At 41.6% G+C, this 10,160-nt stretch overlaps 1 pseudogene; it reads left to right on the top strand.

The window, feature by feature from the left end:
• The first annotated feature begins 4,518 nt into the window (after positions 1-4,518).
• LOC121813628 overlaps positions 4,519-10,160 on the top strand; it is a 6,740-nt pseudogene continuing 1,098 nt past the window's right edge.

A 10,160-nucleotide genomic window follows, 5' to 3' on the forward strand; every position in this document is an offset into this window, starting at 1 on the left:
CATTCATAAAATAAAAGCTATCTGTTGTTATTGATTGGTAATAGATTGATAATTGGCCACATTTACAGCTGTATTAACTTGTTGTGGACGTAGTCTGCTTCATGTTTAAGTAATCTAATTAACAGATTGAAAATAGACACATTAAAGGAAGAGTGTGCAGCGCCACCCTGTCAGACGCCAGTGATGGTGGAGCTCAGTGATGAATTAGGTGAGCTGCATTCATGGCTGACTCATAGCAGAGTTTCCCCTGCTGTGGTCAGTGAAGGAAAAACCAGGGGAAAGTCAAATTTAAGAAAGCCATTTATAAACGTTTATGTGTCAAGTTAAACGGGATAAAAGGGGATGTTTTATTGTTATTTTAACATGAGAATCATGCAACAAGCATTGCATTGATCATCATTTATTGAAGCTTTTGACCTTATACTAACATCTGTGTTCCAGTGATTGTTATAACCTCAGATTAATCTTCTATTTACAAGTGTTAGGATAATCGTATAATCTTTCTTTGCAGGTGTAACCATGATTATTTTTATACATATTGTAGTTTGTTGCTCATTATAGAGTTGTGCTCAAGTTAATAAGGGTTAAAAGCTACAGTCAGCGCGATGTTTGGCTGATCGATGGACTGGAGTGACTTAGAGCATAGAAGGCCGCACGCGTTTACATAACACTGATATCATATTATTCTTTGTGATCTTTTATTCAATTATGTCTTTTGCTAAGTTTAAGTAGTGGCAGTTAATTAAACGACATTCATTAAAATATTAAATACCTGAGTCAGAACGTTACACGCAGATCAATTTAACAATCTGGGAAACCTTGTAGCTGCCTAACCTTTTCTTTTAATTTTCTAACTCTGTTGATTTGAAACATTGGAATGTGTCAAAAAGGGGGGAAGTTGAGTTTTAACATCAAACAAGGATTATTTGAACATTTTATAATTTCATTTGTGTCTTGAATACCTTAGGTATGGTAAAGGTTAAGCTAATAGTGGCCCGAGAAGTTTCCGGACTTTTGTAGAGAATCAGTGAGAAGCATAGATCATCACTTCCATGTTTAAGCATTAATCATTGAAATGAACTGAATTAATTAGACAAAATTAATAAGTTTCAGATACATCTTGCAATTGTGCTTATGAGTTGGCACTTGGTCTTTTGAAGGTCATAAGCTTCGTTCGGCGTGATGGTCCGGACTGATATATTGCAGTGGGGCAAAAAAGTATTTAGTCAGCCACCGATTGTGCAAGTTCCCCCACTTAAAATGATGACAGAGGTCAGTAATTTGCACCAGAGGTACACTTCAACTGTGAGAGACAGAATGTGAAAAAAAAATCCATGAATTCACATGGTAGGATTTGTAAAGAATTTATTCGTAAATTAGGGTGGAAAATAAGTATTTGGTCACCTCAAACAAGGAAAATCTCTGGCTCTCACAGACCTGTAACGTCTTCTGTAAGAAGCTTTTCTGTCCCCCACTCGTTACCTGTATGAATGGCACCTGTTTGAACTCATCATCTGTATAAAAGACACCTGTCCACAGCCTCAAACAGTCAGACTCCAAACTCCGCCATGGCCAAGACCAAAGAGCTTTCGAAGGACACCAGGAAAAGTATTGTAGACCTGCACCAGACTGGGAAGAGTGAATCTACAATAGGCAAGCAGCTTGGTGTGAAAAAATCAACTGTGGGAGCAATCATCAGAAAATGGAAGACATACAAGACCACTGATAATCTCCCTCGATCTGGGGCTCCACGCAAGATCTCATCCCGTGGGGTCAAAATGATCATGAGAACGGTGAGCAAAGATCCCAGAACCACACGGGGGGACCTGGTGAATGACCTGCAGAGAGCTGGGACCAAAGTAACAAAGGTCACCATCAGTAACACACTACAACGGCAGGGAATCAAATCCCGCAGTGCCAGACGTGTTCCGCTGCTGAAGCCAGTGCATGTCCAGGCCCGTCTGAAGTTTGCCAGAGAGCACATGGATGATACAGCAGAGGATTGGGAGAATGTCATGTGGTCAGATGAAACCAAAGTAGAACTTTTTGGTATAAACTCAACTCGTCGTGTTTGGAGGAAGAAGAATACTGAGTTGCATCCCAAGAACACCATACCTACTGTGAAGCATGGGGGTGGAAACATCATGCTATGGGGCTGTTTTTCTGCCAAGGGGACAGGACGACTGATCCGTGTTAAGGACAGAATGAATGGGGCCATGTATCGTGAGATTTTGAGCCAAAACCTCCTTCCATCAGTGAGAACTTTGAAGATGAAACGAGGCTGGGTCTTCCAACATGACAATGATCCAAAACACACCGCCCGGGCAACAAAGGAGTGGCTCCGTAAGAAGCATTTGAAAGTCCTGGAGTGGCCTAGCCAGTCTCCAGACCTCAACCCCATAGAAAATCTGTGGCGGGAGTTGAAAGTCCGTGTTGCTCGGCGACAGCCCCAAAACATCACTGCTCTCGAGAAGATCTGCATGGAGGAATGGGCCAAAATACCAGCTACTGTGTGTGCAAACCTGGTAAAGACCTATAGTAAACGTTTGACCTCTGTTATTGCCAACAAAGGTTATGTTACAAAGTATTGAGTTGTATTTTTGTTATTGACCAAATACTTATTTTCCACCCTGATTTACGAATAAATTCTTTACAAATCCTACCATGTGGATTCATGGATTTTTTTTTCACATTCTGTCTCTCACAGTTGAAGTGTACCTCTGGTGCAAATTACTGACCTCTGTCATCATTTTAAGTGGGGGAACTTGCACAATCGGTGGCTGACTAAATACTTTTTTGCCCCACTGTATATTGCAGGTATTGACTTTGAGTGCAGAGGGCTAAATGCAAACACGCTTACACACACATAGGATATGATTAGAATAAGTCCCTGGGACATTCTGAATATTCTAAACCAATTCTGAATCACTAGAAGGTCAGTAGATAACAACATTAGATTATTAGGGTTAGGAGGAGAGGTGTTTTGGTTTTCTGTCTCTTACAGAGAAAGGAACAGACACCAGACGTGTTAGGTGTGGCTGTGTGCAGACAGGAATAGGACCCAAGGTGCAGACTCCGGAGACAGAACTTAAACCAAAACAGCTTTAATGCTGAACTCAAACATAACATAACTGGGAAAAAAGGTCAAAAATAAACTAACACCGGCGGATTGACAAAACACACAGCAAAATAAACGGTAGATCGCGACACGGACACAGAGAAACACAGGGCTTAAATACACAGAGGGAGCAATCAGGGAATGGGTAACAGGAGGGAAACACAGCTGGGGCAAATCAGAACTGACGAGACAAAAGGAAGCGTAAACTGAACACACTGAGATAAGACAGAGACCTTCAAAGTAAAACAGGAAACACATAACACAGACTCACATGCAGGCACTACAGAGGGAACAGAGACGTGGGACCAGGGCAGACACAAACACTGACTGAACACGGGGATATAGGAACTAAGGATACACAGAGACGTGAACTAGACAAGGGGATACAGGTGATAGGGGAGACAGAATAACTAAAGAAGACAGAGACATAAACCATAAGACAGAACTCAAAGAAACCAAAAACTAAAAAGTATAAATGATATAATAAACTCAAAACCCCTGGGTCAACGACCCAGGCATCCTAACAAGACGAGGTCACAGATATGCGAGGATCCTTGGCAGCAGAGATAGATACGGTGACTGCCGAGACACCAACTGGGTCCAAGGGTGATGGCGTTTGGGCTCCGGGTAGTCACCTCAAAAGGATGGATCCCATAAACACAGCAATAACCATGAAGGGGTTGGCGGAAATCCAGGAACACCAGACCAACGAGGTTCGAAAGGCTCTTGGGCAAAAGGGGGACGCCTTCCTGATCTTTTTCTGGAGGACACACAGGACCCGAGGATACACAGATCGTTGTTTGAAATCGGGGCAGAATAATCCCCTGATCTGTGCCACGACTGAAGGGTTGTCTAACCCCTGAGGTTGAAGAAAGAAGAGCAGAGGATCACCCAACTGGACGACACTGGTAGCTGCAGCAATAAAATAAAGGCTAAAAGCTCCTTGGACAGAGGTTCTAGTCTGAGTACGTCTGAAGGGAACGTGTTGGAGAGAGAGAGAGCTCTGCATGAAGTCAGATTTTATCATGGTGGAAGCAAAATAGCAAAAGTAAGAACGAATTCATGACAATGGTTATGTAAAGCGAAATGCAAAGCGTAGTTTTTGCTGCTGGTTCAGTGAATTTTGTTGGGAGAGACAAAACCTGCAGCTCAGAAAGACGCAAAAAAGACGTAAATACAGAGCGCGTTTCCACCGACGCATCAGGATCTGTGAGCTGTCGGCTTTCAGCCCCAATGGCATACGGTGTACGTGCCATCGGTCACTGACTCTGATGCGTCGACAGATCCGCTCTTTTTTGTGGTTGTCGAAATGGTTTTGTGAAGTTTAACCTGAGATTCTGACGTTTTGGGCAAAATGCATTTATATTAAAAAATTCGGGATTTTAATGACTCGATATCACGTTATCCAAGTAAGAATTGATTTTAATCGATGAATTGATTATCAAAACCCACTTCTATTACAAACCTATTAACTAATATCCAGTCTGCCATCATAGAAGCTTAATAGTGATGTGACAATTGAAGCTGCAAATGGACGGTCAATGAAGGCACTGAAGGTGTTCACAGAAGCTCTGAGGCACCTGAAGGAGGACGCTCTGAAATTCATCTCAGAAAATGCTGGTGGGAAGCAGTTCATAGCCTCTGACTTCACCTGGGTGGTGACTGTACCTGCCATCTGGGATCCTTCAGCAAAACAGTTCATGAGAGAAGCTGCGACGCAGGTAACAAAGACAATATGTACTGTACAGCTGTTTTAAAGAGAAAAAGAATTTATTTACCTTTGATTTATAGGCAGGAATTGTGACCGCAGGAAAGGAAGACAGACTGGTTATTGCACTGGAACCAGAGGCAGCCTCAGTCTGGTGTAAGAAGCTGCCAGCTGATGGTTATAAAACAGAAAATAACAGTGGAGTCACATTTGAACAGGCTTCAGGAACACAATACATTGTGGTGGACTGTGGAGGTACTCTTTTCAGTGCAGTTTTTCTTACTTTAGATGGTTTGAAAGAGGAGTGAAAGAAGCCATCTATGTCCACTGTGAGCGACCATCTTTGAACAGAGGCGGGGGTTTACGACACCAACTGTCTGCCATCTATAATCCAGTTTTGAGATCCCTTCCCAGACGCCTTAACGCCCACTCACATCCTGGGCCATCTGACCTCAGGAAATCACATGATAGGGTGGGGCTAGGTTTCACAATGAGCTCACCCGAAACCCTGGCTGATTGTGACCCACACCCATTTTCACACCTTGGCTCATGTGATTAGGTAGAGGATCATCAGGTGGTCCTTTTGTCCTATACAGATATACAATGAGATAGCCTACAGAGCATCTCCTGATCAGTGCAAATGTGCGTGTGTGTGTGTGTGTGTGGGGGGGGGCGGGTGTGTGTGTGTGTGTGTGTGTGTGTGTGTGTGGTGTGTGTGTGTGTGGCTCATGTGATTAGGTAGAGGATCATTAGGGGGCCATTGAACTCGAGGCAAATGTACTGTTTATAAGATTGGGGAAACCTGCAGTCAGCTGTGACTGAAGAAGTCACTTGGATGAGTGATGAAACGTTTCTCCCACAAAACGCTACGTCCAGATGAACAGAATTTTTGAGATATACAGTTTCATACAAATTTCCTGTATCATATTTATATACACTTACTATGTTATTATGTATGTTTGTATTTAGATAAATTATTTGTCCATTGAAGCATGAGACCAGACTGTGTTATGGGTTTCTAGACCGATTTACAGTGAATAAACGGAGGAGCTCCAGGTTTAAAGATTAGTTTGTTTCCACTGTTATACAGTCTAGTACTGTTAAAATATATTTGTATCAACTCTTTATCATTGTATGCGGCAATATACACACTTGTGTATAGTTCTGTGTATTCACCAGTGAGTGATAAAGGCCCCAAACTCTGCATTAGGAGGGTGGAGGAGAGAATAATTTGTAAAGATTCAATTCAATTCAATTCAATTCAATTTTATTTATATAGCGCCAAATCACAACATAAGTCGCCTCAAGGCGCTTCATAGATACAGAGAAAAACCCAACAATCATATGACCCCCTATGAGCAAGCACTTTGGCAACAGTGGGAAGGAAAAACTCCCTTTTAACAGGAAGAAACCTCCGGCAGAACCAGGCTCAGGGAGGGGCGGGGCCATCTGCTGCGACCGGTTGGGGTGAGAGAAGGAAGACAGGATAAAGACATGCTGTGGAAGAGAGACAGAGGTTAATAACAGATATGATTCAATGCAGAGAGGTCTATTAATACATAGTGAGTGAGAAAGGTGACTGGAAAGGAAAAACTCAATGCATCATGGGAATCCCCCGGCAGCCTATGTCTATTGCAGCATAACTAAGGGAGGATTCAGGGTCACCTGGTCCAGCCCTAACTATATGCTTTAGCAAAAAGGAAAGTTTTAAGCCTAATCTTAAAAGTAGAGATAGTGTCTGTCTCCCGAATCCAAACTGGAAGCTGGTTCCACAGAAGAGGGGCCTGAAAACTGAAGGCTCTCCCTCCCATTCTACTTTTAAATACTCTAGGAACAACAAGTAGGCCTGCAGAGCAAGAGCGAAGTGCTCTAATAGGGTGATATGGTACTACAAGGTCATTGAGATAAGATGGGGCCTGATTATTTAAGACCTTGTATGTGAGGAGCAGGATTTTGAATTCAATTCTGGATTTAACAGGAAGCCAATGAAGGGAAGCCAAAACAGGAGAAATATGCTCTCTCTTTCTAGTCCCTGTCAGTACTCTTGCTGCAGCATTTTGGATTAGCTGAAGGCTTTTCAGTGAGTTTTTTGGACATCCTGATAATAATGAATTACAGTAGTCCAGCCTGGAAGTAATAAATGCATGAACTAGTTTTTCAGCGTCACTCTGAGACAGGATATTTCTAATTTTAGAGATGTTGCGCAAATGGAAGAACGCAGTCTTACATATTTGTTTAATATGTGCATTGAAGGACATGTCCTGGTCAAAAATGACTCCAAGGTTCCTCACAGCGTTACTGGAGGCCAAGGTAATGCCATCCAGAGTAAGAATCTGGTTAGATACCATATTTCTAAGCTTTTCAGGGCCGAGTACAATAACCTCAGTTTTATCTGAATTAAGAAGCAGAAAGTTAGCGGCCATCCAGGTCTTTATGTCTTTAAGACATTCCTGCAGTTTAACTAATTGGTGTGTGTTATCTGGCTTCATGGACAGATAGAGCTGGGTGTCATCTGCATAGCAGTGAAAATGTATGCTATGTCTTCTAATGATACTGCCTAAGGGAAGCATGTATAATGTAAACAGAATTGGTCCTAGCACTGAACCCTGTGGAACTCCATAATTAACCTCAGTGTGTGAAGAGGACTCTCCATTTACATGCACAAACTGGAGTCTATTAGATAGATATGATACAAACCACTGCAGTGCAGTACCTGTAATACCTACAGCATGTTCTAATCGCTCTAATAGGATATTATGGTCAACAGTATCGAACGCTGCACTGAGGTCTAGCAGGACAAGCACAGAGATGAGTCCACTGTCAGAGGCCATAAGAAGATCATTTGTAACCTTCACTAAAGCTGTTTCTGTGCTGTGATGAGCTCTGAAACCTGACTGAAACTCTTCAAATAAACCATTCCTCTGCAGATGATCTGTTAGCTGTTTGACAACTACTCTTTCAAGGATTTTTGATATGAAAGGAAGGTTGGAGATTGGCCTATAATTAGCTAAGACTGCTGGGTCTAGAGATGGCTTTTTGAGTAAAGGTTTAACTACAGCTAGCTTGAAGGCCTGTGGTACATAGCCGATCATTAGAGATAGGTTGATCATATTTAAGATCGAAGAATTAATTAATGGCAGGACTTCTTTGAGCAGTTTTGTAGGAATGGGGTCTAAAAGACACGTTGATGGTTTGGAGGAAGTAATTATTGAAGTTAACTCAGAAAGATCAATTGGAGAAAAAGAGTCTAACTTAACATCAATGGTACTAAGAGTAGCTGTAGATAATATTACATCTGTGGGATGATTACTGGTAATTTTTTCTCTAATGATAAAAATTTTATTTGTGAAGAAGTTCATGAAGTCATTACTAGTTAACGTTAAAGGGATTGTTGGCTCAAAAGAGCTCTGACTTTTTGTCAGCCTGGCTACAGTGCTGAAGAGAAACCTGGGGTTGTTCTTATTTTCTTCAATCAGTGATGAATAGTAAGATGTTCTGGCTTTGCGGAGGGCTTTCTTATAAAGCAGCAAACTATTTCTCCAGGCTAAATGATGATCCTCTAAATTTGTGGCACGCCATTTCCTCTCCAGATTACGAGTCATCTGCTTTAGGGTACGTGTTTGAGAATTATACCACGGAGTCAGGTACTTCTGATTAGAGACCTTAGTTTTCACAGGAGCTACAGTATCCAGAGTCGTACGTAGTGAGGAGGTGAAATTATTAACAAGATAATCGACTTCTGTTGGGGTAGCGTTCAGATAGCTGCTCTGCTCTATGTTGGTACAGGGCATTGAAGATGATAACAGTGGGTGGATTATATTCTTAAACTTAGTTACAGCGCTTTCAGAAAGACATCTACTTTGATAAAGTCTACTCTCCACCGCTGTGTAATCAATTATTGTAAATGTAAATGTTATCAGGAAATGATCAGACAGGAGAGGGTTTTCAGGAAACACTGTTAAATGTTCAGTTTCTATGCCATATGTTAAAACAAGATCTAGAGTGTGATTAAAGTGGTGGGTGGGTTCTTTTACATTTTGAGAGAAACCAATTGAGTCTAATAACAGATTAAATGCCATGTTGAGGCTGTCATTTTTAGCATCTACATGGATGTTAAAATCACCCACAATAATTATTTTATCTGAGCTGAGAACTAAATCAGATAAAAAGTCTGAGAAATCAGACAGAAACTCTGTGTAAGGCCCAGGTGGACGATAGATGATAACAAGTAAGACTGGTTTCTGAGTTTTACAGCTGGGGTGGACGAGGCTAAGCATCAGGCTTTCAAATGAATTAAAAGTCTGTCTTGGTCTTTCATTAATTAATAGGCTGGTGTGAAAAATTGCTGCCACACCGCCCCCTCGGCCTGTGCTTCGAGATTTCTGGTAGTTAGAATGACTCGGGGGTGTTGATTCATTTAAACTAACATAATCATCCTGCTGCAACCAGGTTTCTGTAAGGCAGAGTAAATCAATTTGTTGATCAATTATTAAGTCATGTACTAACAGAGACTTGGAGGAGAGAGACCTAATATTTAATAATCCACATTTCACTGTTTTACTCTTTGGTTCAGATGTGGATACTGTATTGTTCTTTCTTTGTAATTGTTTATGTTTAAGTTGTTTGTTGATGGTTTTTAGTTTGGTTTTTGTCTGTTTGGAAGCTGACACAGTCTCTATGGAGATGGGTTTTTGGGGGGGTAGCAGGAGGAGAGAAGCTGCAGAGAGGCGTGTAAGACTGCAACTCTGCTTCCTGGTCCCAACTCTGGATAGTCATATTTTGGGGGGTTTAATAAATTTGTCCATATTTCTAGAAATGAGAGCTGCTCCATCCAAAGTGGGATGGATGCCGTCTCTCCTAACAAGACCAGGTTTCCTCCAGAAGGTTTGCCAATTATCTATGAAGCCCACATCGTTCTATCACTTGTCACTTTTAATTAATTACTGATGTGTTGCAGGTGGAACCATTGACATCACTGTTCATGAAGTCCTGGAGGGAGGAGCCCTGAAAGAGCTGCACAAGGCCTCAGGAAATGATCTGGGGGGCAAACTGTGGATAAAAAATTCAAAGAGTTCCTCAGAGAAATCTTCAGTGATAGTTTGTGGGATGAATATGAAAAAGAGGATCCAGGAGAGCTGCAGAAGATGATGTATGATATCTCAGTATTAAAAGAGAATGATGATGATGTGGAGATCAGCTGCCCATATAACCTGGGTGAAATGGCAAAAGAAAAGCAGAAAATGGAAAAGTTTTTTGAATCGCTGAGAGGTGTTTCCTGGAATCAAGGAGCCATCAAAATCTCAAAAGAGAAAGTACGATCTTTCTTTGCTGAGA

This window comes from Haplochromis burtoni, unplaced genomic scaffold (genome assembly GCF_018398535.1).
Source record: "Haplochromis burtoni strain Fernald_Lab_line unplaced genomic scaffold, NCSU_Asbu1 Contig_2097, whole genome shotgun sequence".
Taxonomy (NCBI): Eukaryota; Metazoa; Chordata; class Actinopteri; order Cichliformes; family Cichlidae; genus Haplochromis; species Haplochromis burtoni.